General features: G+C 41.0%; 1 protein-coding gene across 12 annotated transcripts in view; it reads right to left on the reverse strand.

Moving 5' to 3' along the window:
* Positions 1 to 23,880, reverse strand: part of LOC144521944 (unconventional myosin-IXAa-like) — a 147,903-nt gene that overhangs the window by 118,367 nt on the left and 5,656 nt on the right. For 11 of the 12 annotated variants that reach the window (XM_078256648.1, XM_078256641.1, XM_078256639.1 and 8 more), the window contains exon 2: positions 4,846 to 4,957. The exons of the other annotated variant lie outside the window; for it this stretch is intronic. The gene's annotated coding sequence lies outside the window, so the exon portion shown is untranslated. The remainder of the gene's footprint in view (positions 1 to 4,845; positions 4,958 to 23,880) is intronic. 12 annotated transcript variants of the gene reach the window in all.

Here is a 23,880-nt window from a genome sequence, read left to right on the forward strand (position 1 = left end):
GACCTCTTTTCTTCTTCTGTACTATCTTTGATTGCACTCGCACATGCGCAGTAGCTCAGATGTAGATCATGTCAGCTAGCTAGCTCTATGGACAGTAAAAGAAAGTTTCTCCAACTTCGGTCAGTTACAAGGCAGGATTAGCTGGGAGACTTCTAAATGAGGGCGCACATGTAAGTAGTTCTTTTGTAGATTATGGTGAACTTGTGTGTGTTGTAGCAGTGCTTTGCTATTGAGAACGAGGTAGCATGCTAGCATTAGCGTTAGCATGCTAACGCTAAGAGCTAACGGTTGCGGTTAGCCAGCTTGTTTAGGCTTGTGACGTCACAAGTGTGCCGATTTTGAACAGCTCACCCAGAGACTGAAGGCAGGACACATTCAGAAACCGTATCTCACTCAAAACAGCATGGATGGATTTTTTACAAAGTTTGTATGCGTGTGGAAGCACCAGAGACACAAAAGAACACCCCAAATCCCAGAAAAAGTGTTTTTTTTTTTCATAATATGGGCACTTTAACTTTAAATCTCTCGACACAGAAGATGTGTTTTCCTCCCCAGTCCCAAAAACTGAGGGTTGTACTGTACTACTGATGATTGCATTAGTAGTTACACGGTTAATGTGAGCTGTGAATAACACAGAGTAATTCTTGTCTACCTCCACATACACTCGCTCCCGCCCCTGATCACTCATCAGTGAAGATCATTTAAGGATTACAGGCATATTTTAAACTCCTCGTGGGTTTACTCTTCACTAGTGGTTGCTGCTGATCTACAGTAGCTACTGAAGCTTACTCCACTCACTCACTCACTCACACACTGCCAAATCATCAGCAGCAACGCCACACCTTGTGGTCACACACGTGGACTCATAACTAAGAAAGGTGTGCGTGTGATTTGCATGCAGCTGGCATCGTGGAAGCCTAGAATTAAACTGGAGTTGTGACACATTTGTCTCACTTGTGTACAGTATTTTTTTTGTTTTTCAACCACTTATTCAATCATGACATATTCCGGGATTTTCGAAAATTAAAAACAAAAATAAAAAGCAGCCGTATCAGTACAGTAGGTTTAGAAAGTTCTCTGACTTGTTGGGCTCTTGAAACCTTTTGTATAACATGTATTCTCATGATGCTACAAGCAGTTGTTTTTCCCTCCTCCATTGATATCTACAGTTGAAGTGCCCTTTGGCAACATATACAATCCCCCCAAACTGTTCCAGTAGATTTGTCTATATAAGAGCCTCAGTGTGCTATAAACAAAAGTGCTTATCGGATCATCAAACAGCATCTAAAACAACTCCACCCACCCCTCCAAACCTTTCTGATGTTGGCATAAGGGGGGCGTTTTCCAAATTTTCAGAAATTGACAATCTGACAATCCCGTTCACTGGGTGCAGGATGCATGCAGGATTTCAACTTCTCTCAAGCCCTTTTTTGTCTTTCTTCAAAGAACTAATATCCGTTACTTTTCAGGTGTACAACATCATGATTGTCTTTGAAGAGAGATTGTCTGAAAGTGGATGCTGTTATCTCCACACTGTGATGACTCTGTGAAGGCTTTTTTACCCTCAAAATAGGTTTTACCTTCAGACATGGAGTCGGACAACCTGGTTTGTTTAACGCACACTGAGCCATTAAGTTGGTGCTTCTACTGCAGCATTTACTACTGCCAGTGTGAATGTGTTACTGGAAAACACAGAATGTGTTCAGGCAACTTTCCCTGGAAAGTTAAAGGTAAAAAAGAAGCTAAATAGTAAATGCCTTGTGTGTGTGTGTGTGTGTGTGTGTGTGTGTGTGTGTGTGTGTGTGTGTGTGTGTGTGTGTGAATTCCTGAATTCCACCAGGCCGGCAATGCTCACAGGAACTGAGCCCACACAGTCACAAACATCTGCCAGAAACTCATGCACACAGAGAGCCGAGTCATTCAGTGTGACGCTGTGTGTGCGTGTGCATGTATGTATGTATGTATGTATGTATGTATGTAAGTGTGTGTGTGTGTGAGTGAGTGAGTGAGTGAGTGTGAGAGAGTGTGTGTGTGTGTGTGTGTGTGTGTGTGTGTGTGTGTGTGTGTGTGAAAAAATGCATGTGCTTCTGCACTGACAAAGATGCTAGCACAACACTCAGGACAGCACGTTTTTCTGATTTCTTTCCCATCATACTCTACAACTCAGCTTGGCTTAGCTGTAGTGCTTCTTCTTCTCTTCCAGTTGTAAGTATTTTGACGTGACTTGTAGAATAGGGGAAACAATTTGAAAACAAAGGAGAAGAAGAGGTGAGGGTGAGAAAGAAGAAGAAGAAGTAGAGAAGCCACTTCCCCATCCTCTGCACTATTACATACTATTACAAGGGATGACATCTCCTCGACTTGCACCGCACCCCTCCTGGCACAGGGAGACACAGACAAACACACACACATATACACATACACACACACACACACACGAGTCCAGGAAGACACAGACACAGAGTAATACATGAAACACACACAAATCTTCTGTACTTATGAGGACCCTTACTGACACATCTTCTATCGGCAGTAAAGGCAGAACATGTTGTATTCTCTTATTAAAAATAAATAAATAAATATGGAAGAGTATGTACAAAATCAGCAGCAGCATCGGATTTACAAAATTCTAATTTCAGTTTGACTTTGACATTTTTCTTTTGTCTTTATTTTATAGTAAACTATAGAGACAGACAGGGAACATGGGGGAGAGACAGGGCATGGCATGCAACAAAGGCACACACACACACACACACACACACACACACACTCACTAATGGAGCATCAATGTCAGAAAAAGACCACTGTGGGGAGCTGTATTGATTGAAGACCCCCTCCCCACTACAATCAGACATCATCTGAGCATCTCTGTTGCCATGGTTACAGGCTGATCGAAATAAATTAGTGCCTTGTGCATCTTTTATCCTCTCAATGTGATCTTATTGTGTTTTCTGTGTAGAATGTTGCACTACTGTTATACTATCTTTTGTCAAGGATCATAATGGAAATAGGTTGTTTTTGTTGTTTTGGAGTTAACAGTTTTTATTATTGTGTTTTTCTATTTCCCAAATCTCTCTTTCCCTTTTCATGCTACATAACCAGCTGCAGATTGTGCAGCAGTTAAAGCAGCACAGACACATTTTTGGCCACTTGAGGACAGCAGAAAAAGCTAAAATATCTGTGGGCCCTAAAACCAAAACAATGAAGTGAAAGACGATATGACACTACGTAGGAAACAGTGGTGGTAATTCTCTGTGAGTGTGACTATGAGCAATTCTTTTCATAGAAAATGTAGTCAACAAAAGAGGGGCAAGCTACATTTTCCTCATTTCAAAACAAATATCTTATTTAAAAAACATTCTTCACAGGGTTTTACAGAGCTGAAGGTATAATTGAAATGTAAGCATGCCCTTTCAGCACCAAATTAAATGCAGTGATTCTTTGTTGCTTCATTTGTAATTTTATTCATGATTAAATGTATTATATCAATAGTTACATCATTTGAGATATAAATGCCATGGCCAAAATGTTACTGCTGTGCTAAAACTGCATTATTTATAGAATACTTTTAGAAATCATGTGAATTTAGTCATATACTGATTTTTATGTGTGTCATAAATTCTTATATCGTTTAGAAATGTGAGCAAACTGCACTGCACAAACAAAAAGGATGCAGCTAACCAACCCCCGGGCGACACAGATGACTCTATAAGTGATGAACAGCGAGTGGTTATTGATCCGAGCCTGTGTGCAGAGAGAAAATGTTGACCTCATCTGCATGGTGGTGGGGTGTGTCCTCCAAGCCTGTCTGAGCGTAAGCATGAATGTGACCGACAGGAAGTGAGTCTGAGACAGACAGCCTGTGGTTTGCTTTTATGTGCAAGTTTCTGAAAAAACACAGATGATGCATCTTGTATTTGAATGTTAAGACGGACTTATTGGTTGGTACATTAACAAAACTGCTAGTATTAAGGTCAAAACTACAAAAACCAATGATATACGTTTGATAGGTAATTATTTTACATAGGAAGAGTAGAGCAGGTAAAAGAGGTGCTTTGTGTATAGCAAAGTTTGTGTTTCAGAAGTTTTTGTGAATCACCTTGTTTGAGTCAGAGTTTACTGCGCAAGACAAATATTCATTCTGAATTAGTTTTCTGATTTCCAGAGATATTTATGCAAAAGAGGAGCCATGTTGCTAACTAGACTAATGTTTACAGCCATGCTAATGGCTCTGTGAGGCTTTACTTAAGCACAGCAGTGCTTTGAGCTAAATGTTTATGTCAGCTCGCTAACATGCTCACAATGACAATGCTAACATGCTTGTTTAGCAGGTATATTGTTTATCATGTTCGTCATCTTAGTTTAGATGGGTTAGCATGCAAAACCTTAGCACTAAACAAAAAGCACAGCTAAGGCTGATGGGAGTGTCATTTTTGCAGGAATCTAGAAATAAACCAAAGATATGAAATTGAATGGCAATGCCACAAAGAGCTGTTGAGATATTTCAGTCTAGACCAAAGTGGTGGACTGACCGGCAGAACAACACGTCTCTAGCGTGGCTAAAACCCATCACGCCTTGTCTACTCAACCAACAAATGCAACTACGAATGTGGGAACGTAAAACAATAACCTTGAATATGTTGGTCAAAAAATTCTGTACAGGCTTACATGTTGTAATTGAAACAACTGACTTAGTTTCAAAATTTGAAACTTATACCAACTTTTCATATGTATTACACCCAAACTCGGGGTGCCTGGGTAGCTCACCTAGTTGAGATAGTTTCCTATCTTCAGCTCTCCTGTCTAATTAAGGCCTAAAATGCCCCATAAAGAAAAAAAACCCACCCTTGTGCTCCAGAATAAGAGGTGATCTGCCCGCAGCTTTGGCTCTCAAGGTGCGGTCAGCTGAACACTATCCAGAGGAGCTACTGCTGAGTAACTACTGGACACTGCAGAGCTGTGGAAAATAAAAGAGTAGAATTTAAAAGGCTGGGAAGGAACAACAACAGACACGGTTAATAACGCACAGGCTTCATCGTGAGAGAAAACCTGCGTCTGAAATGTCAACAGAACGACCACAGACGTACCATCAGCTTTCCCTCTAACCGCTGCGCAGTTACCCAACATCAACAGTCCTACTTTCCAAATGATGCTACCAAAACCAATCGAACCTTGCCAGGGTCACAGTGTCACTAATGGCTCCATCATCCTCATTGATCCTCCAGTTCCCACCTCTGTTTCCCATTGGTGCCGCAGCTCTATGCTCTTGCAACGATCAATATCTGCCTCTCCGTTTTGTGCATTAAATGTCCATATTGTTCATTTTCAAATAATCAATGCCGTGATAAACTCCGATTTTTATTTCCACTGCAGAGCTCCAAATGTCTAGAGGACAGAGCAAGTTAGGCTAAATTATTTTACATCAATGTGATATATTTCCATCAAATCAAGTGCAAATATAAGATGGAAAATATTTGAGAATGTACAGTACAACAAAGCTTATTTATACTGCATACTCACTCTAAGTTGCCCTGGTTATGACGGTCTGAGATGTAAAATGTCTGGACCAATTAAATGTTCAAAAAAGGATGCAATCCTCTTTTAACCCTTAATTTAAAACTGTTTTTTTCCCCTTTCCGCTACTTTCCAATCATACCCAAAGGGGCTTAGGCTGAGTAATGTTTGCGGACTTCCTCATGCATAATTTCTGCGCTATAATGAATGGCGGGGCCGTGGCGTTTTGGGAAGATCAAAGCAAACCAAGTCTGGCCTTAATAATGGCCCTTACAGCGCTGGACTAGGAAGAACCAAACATGTCACGACGAGCAGGATGCAAACATGTGTTTGAATGGACAACATGGGATTATGCTTTTTGATGCAGATGCAAAACTTGGCTCCAACATGCTACAGGCTTTTGTGACGTTTGCTGAATGCAGTTTTAGATACCCAGTCATGTACAGAGCAGCGTGACAGGTACAGTGATTGTTTAATCTGGACACTTGGCTACTTTCTCTCCGCAGGCATGTCACTTTTGGTTCACGTCAACAGCCTGCCACGCCTTGATTGTGGATGGACAAAACAGGTCAGGAGCTAATACGTGCATATGTTTGTTTGAGTGTGTGTGTGTGTGTGTGTGTGTGTGTGTGTGTGTGTGTGTATAAAAATACATAAAAGCAGTTGCAGGCCTTGCGGACAGAGCCAAATGTCTTTGAGATGAAGAGGTCTGCAGCACTTCATGTGAAATTGGCCTGAAACATAACACTGGTTGCCGCACAGCCAGAAAAAGGCAAAGACCAGCAAAACAAGGGTGCTACAAGAATTACCAGTGCCATGTCTTTTAAACAAGGAATGGTATTTGACAATCAGCAGAGGGGGATGTCAAATTGCATGTTTGTGCTCAAATTTTGAGCTCTGCCTTTGACAATGGCTCTTATATTTCTGAAGAAGCACTGGAATCTAAAATGACATATCGTCTGCTGGAGTCTTTCTCAGGCTTTTATTCCCTTTGATCATCTTTAGGACCTTAAAAAGAATAAGACTTGCAACACTCATCTTTTTAATCCTAACAACAATTCCCCTAAAGAGACTAGATTAACGATGAATTCATTCCATAAATAAGAATAGCTTCAATAGTAGAGGTGTGAATCTTCACTGATCTCCCGATTCGATTACGATTATCATGTCAGCGATTCGATATCTCAATGCATCACGATGCGTTAAATACATTTTTCTATTAAAGCCATATAGGATATTTAATTCAGGGCTTTTCAAGCTTCAAAAACAAAACATTCTGCAGTGCTCTAATACTAAATAAATTGGATACATAAAACTACAGCACTGAGCACATGGCACTTCCTGAATGTGCAAAACATAACAGAATATGTAAACAGAAAGGTTGTTAGGCATACATTAAATTGTAAACAGAAATAATCGATTATGGCCCGGCCGATTATCAATGCAGCATCGTCCATGTCCACGATTCGATGCATCGATTATTTGATTAATTTCAACACCTCTATTCAATAGCAACTAACTGCTATCTAGTATACTAACTAACTGCTGTATATATAGTTTATTCCTCTCACCTCGTAAAATTAGCAAAGTAGTGTTAACACTGAAAATATTGATTAAGAGAGCTGGAAAGAGCCGATCGAGTGAGCCTTGATGCCAATTTGTCTCTGCAGCCCACTGCAAAAACAAAACAATTCTCGGCAGAAAAACAGCATTTTCCTCATCGACCGCCATTATTAAAGAGATGTCGGTAAAACTGTTGACACCTCTAACTGCAAATAAGGTCACTTTTACTCTTTGTACTATGAATCTTTAAACCCAGATGAAAAGCTTTTATGTGTAACTCCGGATTTCCACTGGATGCGGAACGTCTGCGGACCGGCTCCGCCGTTCGTCAATACCCAACTAGGTCCGAATTTGTTGCGGCACGTCTGCGGCCATGACTGACAGCTGTAGTCACGAGGACCCACAAGATCTCGCGAATTCACGTAGAATAGAACCACAAAACCAAACAACAGTTTGTTTCCATCCAGAGGAGTAGAGGGGAAACAACTCTGTGCTGTGTTTTCATTGAAATATGATCCGCTGTGAGCACGGTGCATTTTATTTTGAAAATTAACCGGATGTTTTATTTTGTTTCTGTGCTCGACTTCCTGTCCCGCACAATCTGAATTGTGCTGAATTGCTGCGGAGCTCTCCGGCGTCGGGCAAAAATAGAAGCTCTGCGCTATGAGGGCTGCAGACCGCTGGAGCTGGGACGCAGTCGGAACGCAGCCGTTCCGCAGTCAGTGGAAATACACACATTGACTTTAATGGAAACCTAATGACTCCGCCGACGTTCAGGAGCGGATCCGCAGCCGTTACGCATCCAGTGGAAATTGCCGGTAAGACGCCATCTCATGTCTCATGGACATGCCATGACAGGCAGGAGGGTTCAGTGAAGAAAACACATGCAGTGAGAAGCACAACACAGATGAAACAGCCAATACAGGAAGTAGTGTGCCCTTTATGTAGCAAGCCAAGGCGGTGGAGGTCAGGGAGGTGGATGGACGTATAACAGCATCCGAGCTTCATACAGGAGACCAGAGTTCATGACCCATTGCAGACCAACAACTAAATGGATGCTTTTTTTTTTTTTTTGGCTGATGATGACGACAATAAATGTTTTAATTATCCTATTAAGAAATCTGTAAAAAAAAAAAGGCAGGATGTACATAAGGCATGTGGAGGTACGGATATGAGAGCACGTTGTGTCCTTGATTGGAAACAACTGATGAAAAAGACAAGAGGCTCCGGTCACAGACTCCCGAGTCACAAGACCAGCCATGGCAACGTGGTTGTTAAGGAGCGGCGTCATTCAAGTGACAGGAAGAGGCTACGCTATGTTCTCCATGGTCAGCAAGGACAGACGGAGGAAGAGCGAAGACAAAGGTCTGAGATCCATAAGGTCGACCCACTTAGCAAACCACCGACTTCAGTGAAACACCACATACAGTTTTAATTCATTTAAAGAGCATTTTACTACTCGTCCAAAAATCTGAGATCCCTGGACAAAAATAAGATGTTTGAGCTCTGACAAGCTCTGTTCACAGACTTGGAAACACTTCACCAAACGCTACTCTGTACACAAAGTCACTCGTTGCAGGACAGCATTAAGAGAAACTCTACATGGTCAACTGGTACTACAGTTTCCAGCTTGACATTTTGATTTGTTTTCTGAGGAAAAGCCTGTATTGTTTGCCTCAACCCCACCTACTGTGTGTACCAGACCTTGTATTTCAGCAAATCCAACCAGGCTGGACACAGTAACAATGCGAGGGCTTTGCTGCCGTACATTCATTGGCATCCGCTCACATCATTTTGCTCCCTGTTTTTTTCTGCTCCCTCTCTCTCTCTCTCTCTCGATAGTAGAAGTTTATCTTGGTTCTCAGTTTTCATTTGGCTGCATTAGCGCACCTCCCTCTTACCCTGAAATCCAAAAGGAAATGAGTCTCTAATTAGGGAAAGAGGAAGATGCTTCAAGGTCCTCTTTTCGTTCTGGTGGAACATGACCCGAGGAGAAAACACGGCACTGTATTCGCTTTCACTTCCACCTCAGAGTTTTCAGCCACAGAGCTCTCGGCATTGCTTTGGCCTCCTCCACATGAATCATTTCCTGTGATGGCCAGTTTAAATACGCAGACCAGCAAAAGATTAGCACATCCTCCCTTTTATTCTTCACGGTCTCTGGTCTGCCTGAGCACTGGACATTGAATTATGAAAAACCTGAGAGTCTGAACGTGCAGGATGGCCTAAATTACCTACAAGCCTCCTCTACAAGCTGCGTTGTTGTCTCTGCTGCTGCAGTGCTCTGAGCAGGTCAGACAGACGGGGGAGGGAACAACAAAAAAAAAGTAGAAGAGACAACTGTCAAGTGCAGATCTGAGTAGTGAGGCTGTGGTGCAACGTCAGGTAATAACGGGCTCTGCAGGCTGCACGACCGGTTCAACCCTTCATTATAGCAAGCGGGCCTTCTCCACATGAGACTAACTTTGGGGAGAAACGTAAACTCAGGCTTTATTTTAGATGTCAAAGACAACACGGCCATGAAATGTACAGGACAGGAAATAATCAGCACACTGAAAGACCACAGCTTACCAAATAGTTTCAGAAAAAATACCCAAACAAAACCCCACCCCTCAGCAAAACATACTCATTTCCAAAGCCACCCCCCAATTTGTCTTTGCTTCTTCTTCTTTTTTTTCTTGTTTTTTTACAGGCCAGAACATTTCAGTTTCCAAGCGAGCGTATCCTGCAGAAGCAACTATAGGAAATATAAGGTGTTTACTAAGTTAGTGGAGCTTTCCTTAGTGATGCTATTCATCAATAAAAACAGGTCTATACATCAAGATATACCGACATACTTCACACTATTTGGTCCACGGTTCCGTTTTAAAGATTGCAGGGAGGAATTGTAGTACAAGCAGTGAGCTATTAGATGAAGAGCTGCAGATAACCGGCTCGTACTACATCATCAAGGTAAACAACTTCTTTCATCTCGTCATGCTGTGCAGTGGACAAACACTCACATTATGCTAATACGGATTGAGTGGACCTCGTTTCTCACAGCTCAGTTGGACACAACTTTCCCTGACCACTATCGACCATCGCAGCTGGGCCTAATTCTTCAACACAACGCTGCTGAAGTCCTGCAAACGACATCATGTACATGATGGCCAAAACTGACAGATGTACATGTTGTCAATAGTGCGGCTGCTACTTATGTTTATAATCTTTATCAATGAATCTGCAGAATATTTTCTTGATTAATGGCGCCTGGGAAGCTCACCTGGTAGAGCGCGCACCCATATATAAAGGTTCACTCCTCGACGCAGTGGCCGCGGGTTCGATTCCGACCTGCGGCCCTTTGCTGCATGTCATTCCCCCCTCTCTCTCCCCTTTCATGTCTTCAGCTGTCCTATAAAAAAAAAGGCCTAAAATGCCCAAAAATAATCTTAAAAAAAAAAAAAAAGTTGAATAATATCAGTCAAGTTCCTGGAGCCCAAGTTGACATGTTCAACCTGCTTAATAGTCCATCATACACAAATAAGAAAAGCAATGAATATCCATGTTTGAAAGACTGAAACCAGTGATTTTTTTTAGGCATTTCAACTCAAAGAATGACTTAACAGATATCGATTATCTAAACTGTTGCAGATTAAATTTCCGTGCATTGACTAACTGACTACATGTTTCAGCTCTAGTTTCCAGTGACACATTGTCCTAAATGAAACAATATCAGTGTATACATTTGCAGCAAGTGTCATTATGCAATTACATTTTGGAAAGACACCACTGAGCAAAAAAGCACATTGTTTACTTTAGTAGAGTACTGTTCAGCTGGAAGAAATAGTGAAAATGACCCATCCCTAATACTTAAAGTTAATTCAATAACCAATATGTCCTGAACAACTACAGTTTCAGGGTAACAGGAGTGGAGCTTACAGCTGAATGTGGAGCTGATAGCGATTCTCATCTTCTCTCTGTGGTCAAGTGATTATGTTATTAAGTGAATGCACTGAACGCTCCACTGCATCCTATCATTGAAAACTGGGAGGAAAATGGCGCTAAAAGAGACGGCTGCAGCAGCGGTGTTCTGCTCTGAGCCTGAAGGCTAAGAGGAGGACACAAAAGGCTCTTTGGCAAAGATGACACCAAACAGGGTCATAAATCAAGGTCTAACCTCAACAACATCAGCAGTGCTGGCTATTCACTCAAACCTCAAATGTGTTTTGCTGGAGTCCTTCCAAAAGATTCATGTAAAGAACTGCATGAGCATGACTACACATGTGCATTACTGGAGTTTAGGCATTTAAATACACAATATTCTCAAATGATGTCCTCTGAAGACAGAATAACTTTGAGATTTGTATGCCTGTGTGACAAAACCTTTTTGGCATCAAATGAAACAAATATTAAGATCCGGCATCAAATGCTGTTTCATAGTCATACTCTTTTTTTTAACTTATTCTTTGATAAGATACTTTATGATTTAAGTTATATTTTTACCAAGTTCTTTTGCAGCTCCTTTGATGTTTCACGAGTGATAGTTTGGCTACTTTTTCTAAAAGGAATAATTTAACATTTTTGGGAAATATTTCCTAATTTGCTTCCTTGCTGAGAGTTTAATAATATCTGTCTGTTAGATATGAAGTATAAAAAGTTGAGGGTTTAATGTGGTGTTCAGTAAGTCACTGCAAAGCCAAGAAATAGTCAAGCACGTAACCCTCCATAAAACCATCGTTTTATTACCTTTTACGTTTTTTTGAACAGATTTAGTCTCGCTTGGTCTGGCTAGTCCACATAGCATTCCTGAATGGGAGAAAAACGTGCTCTGGTTTATTGGCATTCCTTTAAACCAATCATAAATGTCATGTGCGGCGCCAAGCTCCGCACGGAGCCGCTGTAAAATAGCCTCGGGAAGGAACTTGTTTTGGTGGAATATGTATGTTCAAAAGTTGTTTTAGTCGTGCGAGAGAAAACTCAGATTGGACAGATAGTCTAGCTAGCTGTCTGGATTTACCCTGCAGAGATCTGAGGAGCAGTTAACCATAGTCCTCATAAACCCACCGGAGTTTAAAATTCGAACACAAAGAAAGCGGAAGGAAACGGACATCGGCGAAAAGACATGCATCCGGCAGAATTTCCTGCGGCACCGGAGTAATGCCGGAAGTGGAACGTCGTGGATAGACTAGTACAGAACAAATAAGTTATAAAGTGTAAATTAGTGAGCGTTGGAGGGGCTGATTCTGTTACCTCTGGACAGAGCTGGGCTAGCTGCTTCCATTCTTTATGCTAAGCTAAGATAACCGGCTGCTGGCTATAGCTTCATATTTACCGTACAGACATGAGACTGGTACAGTATCAATATTTTCTCTAACTCCCAGCAAGACAGAGAATAAGCCGTTTTCCCAAAACTATAGCTTCAACATTTGAGAAGTTTGGCTTCCTTTGCTGTATGACCAAAAGGTTCAATTCATGTAACTAAAAATAATTTGAGTGGCATTGGTATGGAAACTTTAATATCATATCGGCAATACCCAGCCCCAAAAAATTTGCCGTTAAAGCACTCAACTGAGGTGAAATTATCATCTACTGAGCTACAGAAACCCTTAAAGAACATCTGACTTTGCTTATCCTGAAACCAAATAACTGGCCCAATGATTATGCCTGGTCCTGGGGTAACCATGGCAACAGCCCTGGCTCAGTCACCCTCTCTGCCCTCCCAGTCCAATCCTGTATAGGTTAGATATGACCATCATACAGAGGAAATGAATCCTCTGAGCTTATATCACAGAAAACAGAGACTGTGTGTAAAAAAACTCACAGCTATACGCTCTGGACTCTCAACTTCAGACTGCAGCTTATCCTCCAAACAACTCAAAGGGTGTTTTTAAAACCTGCATGTCGCCTGTAGACCAAATGTCTGTTTTCTGTCAGCTAGGGGGTAAGATAGCCAAAGTGAAAAGGCAGAGAATGGAAAGGGACAAAAAAAGGGAAAGTGGTGTCAAATTCTTCATCTGTGCTTGCCAAATCCCGCTGGATGATGTCAAAGATGCTCAAATACACGTTTAATGCAGTAATAAGGCTTCATGGCCAAAAGCTATTTCTGCTTAACATTTAGACGCATCACATTCATGATGACATTTTAAAGAGCAAAGCTTTTTGAGAGACGACTGAGGGTCCGTCTGTAGCGTTGGCCACCAGTCTGCTTTCTGCTCAGAGTGCCCTGAGGGAAGACGCAAGCTTTGCACGGGTGTGTGTGGGGCAGGGGGGGGGGTATCAATGACGTGGATTAGGTACACTCCATTTATTCCCAAGAATGCAGCTGATAGGCCAAACACATCTCCCACAAGAACGAGCCTCAGGGCACGTTTAAAAAAACAGGGTAGGACCTAAGGCGCGCACACACACACACACACACACACACGTCATCATCATCATATAAACGCAGTGTCATGTCTTCTCAGCCATTAACACAAACCTCTATATTCTATTCATTTTCACACACATGACGACGCTGGGATGAATAATACAAAAGACGTGTGTGAATTCGCTCCGTTAACAGAAAAGAAGATAACATCCTCATCAATAAATCAAGTAGGGATGGGATGTGGTAATGGAGAGGAAGTCTGCTCTGCCATGAGGGCTTCTCAGTGAACTGGCACACTTTGCGCATGTGGAACAAGCTGCATAAAGAAAGAGGAAGTCTACTATCAGTAAAGGTGATCAAATGCAAGAAAAGAAAAAAATACATATTATAACGTGAATGTGTGAACTCCAACATCACATTAGTGTTTTTAGACAGAGCAAGGAAAGAAAAGTGACGAATAACTGCATTAAGTTAGATATTCGCTGGTAGTCTGTTAACATTACCTGAAAGGAGTTACAACTGTATCAGACGAGAGTTGAGTGAGAAAGACAGACAACGCTCTACCGTTCCTTTAACCACACAAACACACACACACACACACACACACACACACACAAAAACAAAGATAAATACAGCCACAGAGTGCACCAAATGAGTCACAATGTACTGCAGCAACAACTAGTGATGAAAATGTGATGAAACTTCACATCAACAAGAGACATGAACAAGCAAAAGACGCAGCCATCAGGTCCAGTTTTTACTTCATGCTTTTGTTTAAATGTTTAAACCATCAAGACAGTGTTTCCTATACTGCCATATATACATCCATCTTGTATGTCATTATTCCAGTTTAGGTGCAGAGCCTATCCCAGCATGCACTGTGTGAGGCATGGTGCGGACAAAAACTCACACGGGCACGCAATGTATCAATGCTTTGAGAGCATAGACTGTATAAACTTGTTTGAGAGGCATCTATCTAAAAATCTTCTAAAGTCACAGTTAAAAGCACAATGTTATTTTCTGCCGTGAGGGTTCTCTCAATCAAAACAATAACAAAAGACAAAGCTTGGTGACGTTGTGAAGGAGCATAGGATCATGGGAGTTATTGTCCTCCTCACCACCACTGTCGTCATAGTAGTCGGTTCTCCCAGTTAGGATTCCTTCATTGTTCATTGTTCCTTCCCAAAACAAACGAACCAGGTGATTGAAACCGGTAAAAACAGTGAATAAAGCAGTTTCATGTTACAAAAATCTGTGTTTCTCCGACGCTGTTCAGCAGACAAAAGGACGTCCGAAAGAGGCTGCGAGCCAGCTGTCCGCTAACGTTTGCTTAGCTGGTTTCTCTGATGACTTTAGATCCTTCATCCAGTTAAAATATAGTTAAAAATATTGTAAAAGTGTGGCTTAAAACTGGATCAATTCATTACAGCTTCTGGCAGACAACCACAACACTGAAATGCTAAAGGATAAGACACCACTGACAGGCAACCAAACGTAACTGACCGTTACGTTTTTTTTAAATGACAGATTTCTCTGGGTCTGAACATTGTTGGAAACATTTTGGATAATGTAAGTATACAACTCAACAAAATATACAAAGGTTTGTAGACATTTCAATGCATACAAGTTACATTATTAAACCTTTAAATGGCAGTTTATTCTAATACAAGTGTATGATCATTTGAGGATTTTGTTTGTGGTGCTGTTGAACTGTATTGCACTGTACTGACAGGTGTTTCTGTTATTTTGTCCACAACATTTATATCAAAGAGGGTAGGCTAAATAATAGAAAAACCTCTCAAACTGTTTGAGCAAACAGACTTTAGAACATTCATGGAGGTAGGATTTATAACAGGACTGTTGTATTAGACTGCATTAGTGTTAGCTACCTAATATACCAGTTTAATATACCCAATAAACAACAGAGTGTATTTTACAGTTAACGTTGTCACTTACACACATTTGTTATCAATTCAATAGACTACATTTAATTGTACTGTCAACATGCGCCGTTTCTTTTCTGTATCCTATTAATTTGTTGGTGGAACGACCCAGTTTTCCCCACATGGATCATTAAAATTTCATCTTGTACACACACACACACAAACCCCGACACGTGTCCAACACATTGTTGGCAAAAAACAAATCACGGTGAAGAACTGGCAACACGCACACATCTTGAAAACAAAAGGCACATCTAATCTCACACACACACACACACAGAGAGTGCACAAGGCGATCTAGACATGTAGCACAGACGCCGTCTCCCCTCCCCCTCCATCCCTCCTTCCTTCCTTCCTTCCAGCCACCAAATCCACTTAGAGGCCAGTGTATGCGAGTTGCTGATTGTTTTCTCTCTGGCAGCACCTGCTCTGCCTCACTCCTCTGTCTCCACCACCTAATCAACTGTCCGTCAGGCGGGGACGGACTGAAGAGGTGGGAGATTTAAATTTCCTTCAGTAATCAACACGGAATCTTTCATTTGAAGCCTATACACTAGGGTAATGAATATAGGATTTGAAGTAAGGATCCAATAGATTTAAAAGGTCAATAAATGTTCTTATCTGTACCAGGGTAAGGAACGTTCAACAACAAAAGATGCCAATGAAAAAAAAAAATGAAAAAAAAGTATGCAGTACGTTTGGGCTGAAACAGGAGAAATAATCATTGATGCTTAAGATGTCTTTTCGCTTATATGACCTTGTGTTTTCTCACACATAGTAATGACGCTAGAGGGTTTTACAAAATGACGATAAAAAAAAATAATAATGATAATAAAAAAATAAAAAAACACGTTGTGATGACACATCCATTTCCAATAATTGTCAAGTGTGGGGGCATCACAGTGGGGAGGTAAATCAGCTTAAAAGGCCACGATGGAGGTTGCCGTCTCATTTTCACAAGCCAGTATATGCACTAATAAGATTGTGTTTAATACAAGAATACACACACTCAAACCACATCTAAACCAGCAGTCAAGAAATAACAACAGTTTTCAGGTTCTCTAATGAGAGGATTCACTTCGTTTTTCTCTCATTGTAAATTTTATAATCTGGTCTTTTGGAACTGTTGGTCAGACAAAAAAAGGCATTTAAGGACATCAGCTGTGGTTTCTAGAATTTGTGAAGGGCATTTTTCCTGATTTTATGGATTAATTGATCATGCAAAAAAAACACATTCTACCTGCAATTAATACTAATCTTTGTAGTCAGAGAGGTGTTGAAATATATTTATGGTCGTAACGGCTGTAAGGTGTCATTTCAAAGCGAGCCTATGTAACTTGTGGATTACATTTTGAAATTGTCAGGCTAACGTTGGGTTATTTATTCTCATAAATGTCACACAGTCTCTTTCATGCTTTTCTCCCTATATACACACGCAGGGGGCTCGCTTAAAAAAGCAAGCAATGCAGCAACAAAAAAACTACAAATTTGTAAATTCTTGTAAATTTGAATAACACCTTTCTGATATAGCGTGAAATCGGAGAGTGGATACATCAGCCCAACCCCATTATATATTGCAGGCCCTCTTTGTGTTGCTTACACAGCATCCGACACAAAGAAACAACAGGAATTATTAATGAATAAAAGATAATTCCACTGATAATTCATTATTTTAATACGGACTGGGAGACAGTCTGACAAGTCTGATCTCTTAGGAGGCGTGTGTGTGTGTGTCATGACTCAAAGACCCACTGTGCTCACCTTGACCTAAGCACAACATCTCTCTCTCTCTCTCTCTCTCTCTCTCTCTCTCTCTCTCTCTCTCTCTCTCTCTCTCTCTCTCTCTCTCTCTCTCTCTCTCTCTCTCTCTAAGATGACTGGGACTCCCTGATGGACCCATAAAGCACATTTTCTCTGTAGCTCCTTATTCATTATCTATTCGATCCACTGTACATCCTCAACTGCTCCTTTAAGATGTTTGTTATCAGTTTGTTTTCAGTTTCTATTGCTCCATGTTCCATTGTGTTTGTTTACATATCTTGTATGTTTTTGTTGCCAAGCTCTTCGTTTCATTATGTCTGGATGCATAAACGTGGCCATTTGTTTCTATTAGGGCTTTAACTAACAATTATTTTCATTATTGATGAATCTGTCAATTCTTTTTCTCAATTAATCAATTTAAAAATGACCCTCACAACATATTGAAATGTTGTATTTTGTTCAACCAACAGCCCAAAACCGAAATATTCCAAAGAGAAAAACATTGATACCACTGAAGATTTCGCCAGAAAAATGTGAGGAAAACTGTAAAGCAGCATCCCACCTGAACAGAAAATATGCCTCTTTTCTTTAGGTTTTACTGTGTCTGCTACAAGAGAAATATTACTGATTCTAACAGAAATAGAACAAGAATCTTTCTTACCTGAAGCTGCTTCTCAGTTAACAAAAAGAGAAAAACACCTCTGTGAAGCTCACCAGCAATGACCCTTATTGTTACCAACTAGCTGCTTATTCGAGAGTGAGTGAGTGAGTCTGGCTCCTAGCAACTGCTGCCTGTCAGGGAAGGTTGAAGAGGTACAGTATGTAGCCAGTATAGACCATAGATGAATGAATGAATGACCGATTTGTAGAAGAGAAAGCTTTGCATCCCTGCAGAGAATGTGTGTGTGTGTGTGTGTGTGTGTGTGTGTGTGTGTGTGTGTGTACCTACTGATTCCTTCATTAAAATGCGCATATATGACGATGAAAGCCAGAATAACACGAACGATGTAGAAAACACAGCTGCTCTAGGTATTTTTTTGTTATGCTGAGTGTTTATGGACCCAAATCAGCTAATAAGGATCCTAATAGACTATAATGAACGATGCGGACTGTTGCTAAGCTGCTTTAGGGCTACAGCTAATGATAGTATTTTATTTGCAACTAATGTGTTGATTATTTTCCAAATGACTTGATTGATTTAGTCTAGAAAAGGTAAACATTAAAATGACCGATCATTAAGATGGTCCGACCGACATTAAAAGATATTTAAATTCATATAGCTTGGATAAATGTCTCAAATGAGAAATCCATCATCAAAATCTTGGCCATTTATTTTCTTTTGAGCGGCTCAATGATTAATCTGCTAATAGTTTCAGCTCTAAAATACTTGATTAAAATATAATGATAAAGGAAGACATGGCTTAAACATGGCTTGTGATGAAAGTGGGTTTTTTTGTCGTTGTTATGACGAGTTTATGGAGCCCATCAAAACCGAAATGGGCTACAGAGGATTCTTATAAAAGACCAATACTGACTGCAACAATTATTATTATTACTATCACAATCACTCGTCAAATGTTAAATCTTCAAAATTGCTTATTTTGTCTGACCAACAGTCCCAAACCATATTCAATTCACAATGAAAAATACCTCATATTTAATAACATATAATTGTATTCATTTATTTATCTCGAACAATCAACCTACTTTAAAAGAGAAAAAATAAAATAAAACAAAACACAAATCATATACACATCAATCCGATTCCCTCAAAAGAACACAAAAAGGATGAGTTCGATAAGGAGCAGGCAGAAGTATAATGCTTATAAAGTCCTGCCTCTACTTTAAAATATCATATTATCACAAAAACAAATAAATATGCACAAAATCTGTGGGTCTTTATTGTTATGGTAAGTGTTTATGGAACCCAACAAGACAGACATCATCATCTCATGATGATTCTTAAGATGAGAAAAGATGTTAACTGTTGTTGCGATGTGCCGTATAATTTCATGTTAAACGGCATAAGCGCAGGCTTGTGCTCCTCTGAGGGAGGAAATGTGTCACTGAGATGACATAAAAGTGGGTTATTTACATTTTAGGCAAATTAGCTGCCACTGTGAGAGAAAACTATAACCAAGTTCAGTGTCTTGCGGACAGGACCTCCAAACCACAATTAGTATTGTCATCTTGGGAAGACAGTGACAACATCATTTATAAGACAGCCAAGAAGATGTCATCAAAGTCAAAATCTGCAGTGTCCAATCTACACATGCTGTGACTTTGAGCCAGTGAACCACCAGCTCCTACCTGCTATATTCGTATTGTGGCCCAGTTTAGAGTCAAGCACCAAAATAGGACAGACTTCAGGACAGAGCAACTTTCAGACAACCTTGGCAGAATGACTAAGCTTTTAGGGCCAGAAAACAGAGAGAGAGGGAGAGGAAGAAATGGAAAGAGGAAGAGACCTGCAAGAAAACGTGAACAAAAAGCTGGAAATGAATGGGGCTGGGTGTCATTAGAATTTGGTTATTTAACAGCCATACAAGAACTGAAATTAGGGCGGCAGCTAAGGATTGTGTTCGATTAATCTGCGGGATACTTTTCAAATAATTGTGCGGTCTATAAAATGTCCAAAGATGTCCGTTAAAGCCTGAGGTGACATCTTCAAATGTCTCATTTTGCCCCCAACCAACACTCGAAAAGCCAAAGACATTCAGTTTACTATCATATAAAAACAGAGACAATCAGCACATATTCACAACCGGGAAACTAGAACAGGGCAATGTTTTTAGAAGGAAATTACTAACAATTAATCTGTATAAAATTGGCAAAATTACGACTTAAAATCGGGAAATACCTAATCAAAGAATATGTAAACAAGACCCGACGAGCATTTAACACTTTGATGCCTTGACAGTTTCGGACACATTTCAGTCAGAAGTCAGAAAGTATTGAGGTTTGATGCACAGCTGCACCTACACATGAATAGACGTAGTAGAGCAGAAGTGTTGAGAGATCAGACTTCATTTGGTGCGTCATCAAACCGAGTGCCACACCCAAGTGCTCTGGTCGCAGACTGCTTTGTTCTGGCCACTACGGTCTCTCTCACTGTCACACACACACACACACACACACACACACACACACACACACACAGCAATAAAGCAGTGGCAGACAGTAGGTCACACGCTCATCTTGCCTGCCTGTCTTTTCGTGCATGTATTCAAATTCCTCTCGCGTGTGTGTGTCTGCTAGCAGCACTCTTCAGCAGGGCGACATTTGGCTATGACTCCCAACCCGCAGCCAGTCCACGGTGACTGAAACCAGACGCTGCAAAGATGGCACAAATATGAGACAAGCGCTTATTAAAGACAGCAATTAAGCTTTCAGGGGGAAGTGACACGAGCACTGAATAATGCAGCCTCCTGAGTCTACAGGCACACTGTCAAAAATGTTTAAGAACTGAACCACAGATACGAGTGAGATGTGACATTATCGGCTGCCTCCGAACCCCAAAATGACACGTTGCTAACTGCAGAGGGGCGAGAGTTTTTCTTACTACTGATTTACCCTCGCAGGCGTTTTTTTTTTTTCACAGGCAGAGTCTGGCTGGCTTTAGGGGAGAGTGGCTGGCTGAGCTAGATCTGTCAATCTGAGCACCAGCTCCATCAATCTGCTGGCAACACAGTGAGACAAACAATGCAACATCAGCAGCAGCAGCAGAGCTAAAACACACTCTTTAAGTGGAGGTACAAGGCACACGCTTTTGGGCTTGTCTATGACTGTTTTCCATCATGTTTTCCACCAACAAATTACAGCTGATTGCAGCCTCACGGTAACTTTCTATTGAAATAAATTTGATATTTTCCAGTACAATTTCTGCATCTCATCCTTCTAAGCCTCAATCCTCATACTGACACTCTGCGACAGTCATGGTTTGGCTCCTGGATGCGCTCGCTCCTCTCTTCTAAACTGAATAAAAAACAGCTTCCTTCCTAATAAATGAGATATTTTATGATTGCTGTAGGGAAATTCCATTTGTCTGCTGCTGGAGACCTCTGAGTGCAAGGTCAGCTGTAACACAGTGACCTCGAGGCTTTTAGGGATTCAGGGAACTGATCAAAGACACTTCACGAAGGCAGATGACTACTGGCTTAACCCTCCTGTTGTCTTTGGGTCAAATTTTACCCGTTTTTAAAAGTTTCTACATCAGACATTTGGGATTGTTTCATCCAAATTGTCCAAAAATTACATGGACGGTTCCATACAACGCTCCTTGCAAGTTAAACGAAGGATCAGTTCACTACTTTATAGAATTTGGGGTGTTTTGTTCCCAAAAAACTAAACAAAACTTTGTCAAAACGTTGTGATATAATTTCATATAAATGAGGTTTCTTGACCATGAATTCAAAGGAAAAAAAAAAAATAGTGTAGAACTAGTGGTAATACATTGGTGTGAGTGGTGTGTACAGTATACTGATGGTAGTGTAAAAAAAAAAAAAAAACGTCAAAAAGTGATAAAAACATGTCTAAAAAGCGTAAAAAAAGTGTTCCATTTCAGTTTTGACCCGGGAGGACAACACAAGGGTTAAATGCTTGCACTGGGGTCATGTGGATCATGTGTATGGGCTCTCTGAGCACTAAACCACCCACAAGTCGACAAAACGAGGAAGATAAAACAGAAATAATTAAAATGGGAATTTGGGTTTCATTATACTGACGATCATACAGGTTTGAAACAGGGTAATACAGGGTTATCTTAGGTTACTGGGAACCAAAGAAAACAAAGTTGAATGCTAAAGTTATAACCCAAACTGTCTGTTGTCACACATCAGAGTTCACAGACCTTTGCACTTCCTTTCGGCATAACCTCCAAATAAAGTGATCAGGGCCTGTCTAGTAAGCTCTGGAGAGTTGGGTGACTCATAGTCTGGATTAACAGAAGTATATTGCCAGGATATGCCTGACAAGACTTTGCCCCTTCACAACAAGATCAACCTACAAGCTAGCAAGCTAACGTTACATGCTGAAAAATGCAAGTTTTGACAAAAATTTGGATTGCGCAGTAAGACAGGCCTGCTTGGATCTTTCGCTGTATGATCATTAAGGTTTACAAAGAATATGTTTACGGCATTTACTATCTAACTGGGATGTTTAGAGACCGACTGGCAGGATTTGCCCTGGACAAAGTACACACGGCGATCCACTGGTAAGAGAAGATTATGTTTTTACCATGTTTCCAGCTAATTTAAATAGCTCACATCACTGTATTGTGTGAACAGTTAACTTAATTTAATATTGTATGTGGTGTTTCCCTTTGGGGGGTGCAAATGTTCCACCAAAACAAGTTCCTTCCCGAGTCCATTTTGCAGAGCTACCGTCGCTGTGACCGGAGCTTAGCGCCGCCCAAGACGATTGTGATTGGTTTAAAGAAATGCAAACGACCCAGAGTGTGTTTCCTTCTTCTATCCCAACATGTATGTGTGGTGTGGCCAGACTTTACTCCATCAGCGCTGTGGAGATAAGTCTGGCAATGCGAGACTAGGTGATTCCTAACACCAATGATTGCAGAGTCCGGGTTACAACTGTGCAGCGCCACCGAAAGTTAGTTAAAACATCAAATGCTCTTTAAAATCCCAAAGAGACACAACACACAAAAGCTAAAAGCATTGTCCTGATCGGCAGAGAGGGCCTGTTGGCTAGTTGATTTAAAAGGAATCTCTCAACATGAATTAATGCCTATATGCACTACTTCTCGTAATCATCCCTGCTCCCTGTCAAACTCTCTCTTCCTGCGTCTCCATCTGTGATCAGCCAAGCAGGACGGAGGGGAGCGTGGCGATGCTGCTGTCTGCTCTTTGCCCCGGGCAATGCCAGGGGACTGATCCATGCTCTCACCAGCTGCTGCCTGTTGCAAGAAGCACAATCAAGTGCTCCGACTCCCAACGTCGAAAAACTAACTTCAGCAACAAAAACCAAGATATCTGCACGAAGAGAAATCTTTTCTACGCCGTGTTTATGCCTAAAGAAGCTATCGAGCGAGGTTAAATGAATAATACAAAGAGATGTGAGAAGCGATAATGGATGCATAAATTCACACCTGGCTTTGAACTGCTGAGGAAATAACAAACAGCAGCGCCCTGTGAAGAATCAAACCATGTTGGAATCAAAAGGACTTCTACTATCACGCTAACATCTGTGCCAGTGTCTCTTTTTATACTGTAGCAACTCCTTTGAAGGAGACTGTGGAAAAAGTGAAAGTGATTCTAATATTGTTGGACAGCCGCACAAGAGAGAGGTAGGATTTCTTGCCGGCAGTCTTTTTTTGTTTTGGACATCATTTCTTTGAGTGTTATTTTTTAAAGAATATGTGAAACCCAACAAGGAGAATGTGTTCCTGAATTAACCTTGACTGTGGGGGAAGGCGAATGAAAGGAGCACGTCTGTGTGATGTTATCCTTGTCTAATTCAGATTTTTGGTCAATACGATGGACTTCGCTTAAACACTTAAAGACTCGGACCATCAACACTGCGTCAAATCAATTTCACTTTTCATGTCACATGAGTGTCACTGAGGTCAGCGGGGCAGCCTCGACTAGCAGCGTAGACAGCAGAAGTGTGTCAGCGGTCACGGTTTCCACTGAATGATCCAACCGACCGAGGCGATATTCAGGAAGTATGCAGGACCCTTTTCAGATGTTAAAAAGGGCCGATTCTTTCTCAAGTGCGTGCGTGCTAAAGTGCGTTTGT

The sequence above is a fragment of the Sander vitreus genome, chromosome 8 (genome assembly GCF_031162955.1).
Source record: "Sander vitreus isolate 19-12246 chromosome 8, sanVit1, whole genome shotgun sequence".
Classification (NCBI taxonomy): domain Eukaryota; kingdom Metazoa; phylum Chordata; class Actinopteri; order Perciformes; family Percidae; genus Sander; species Sander vitreus.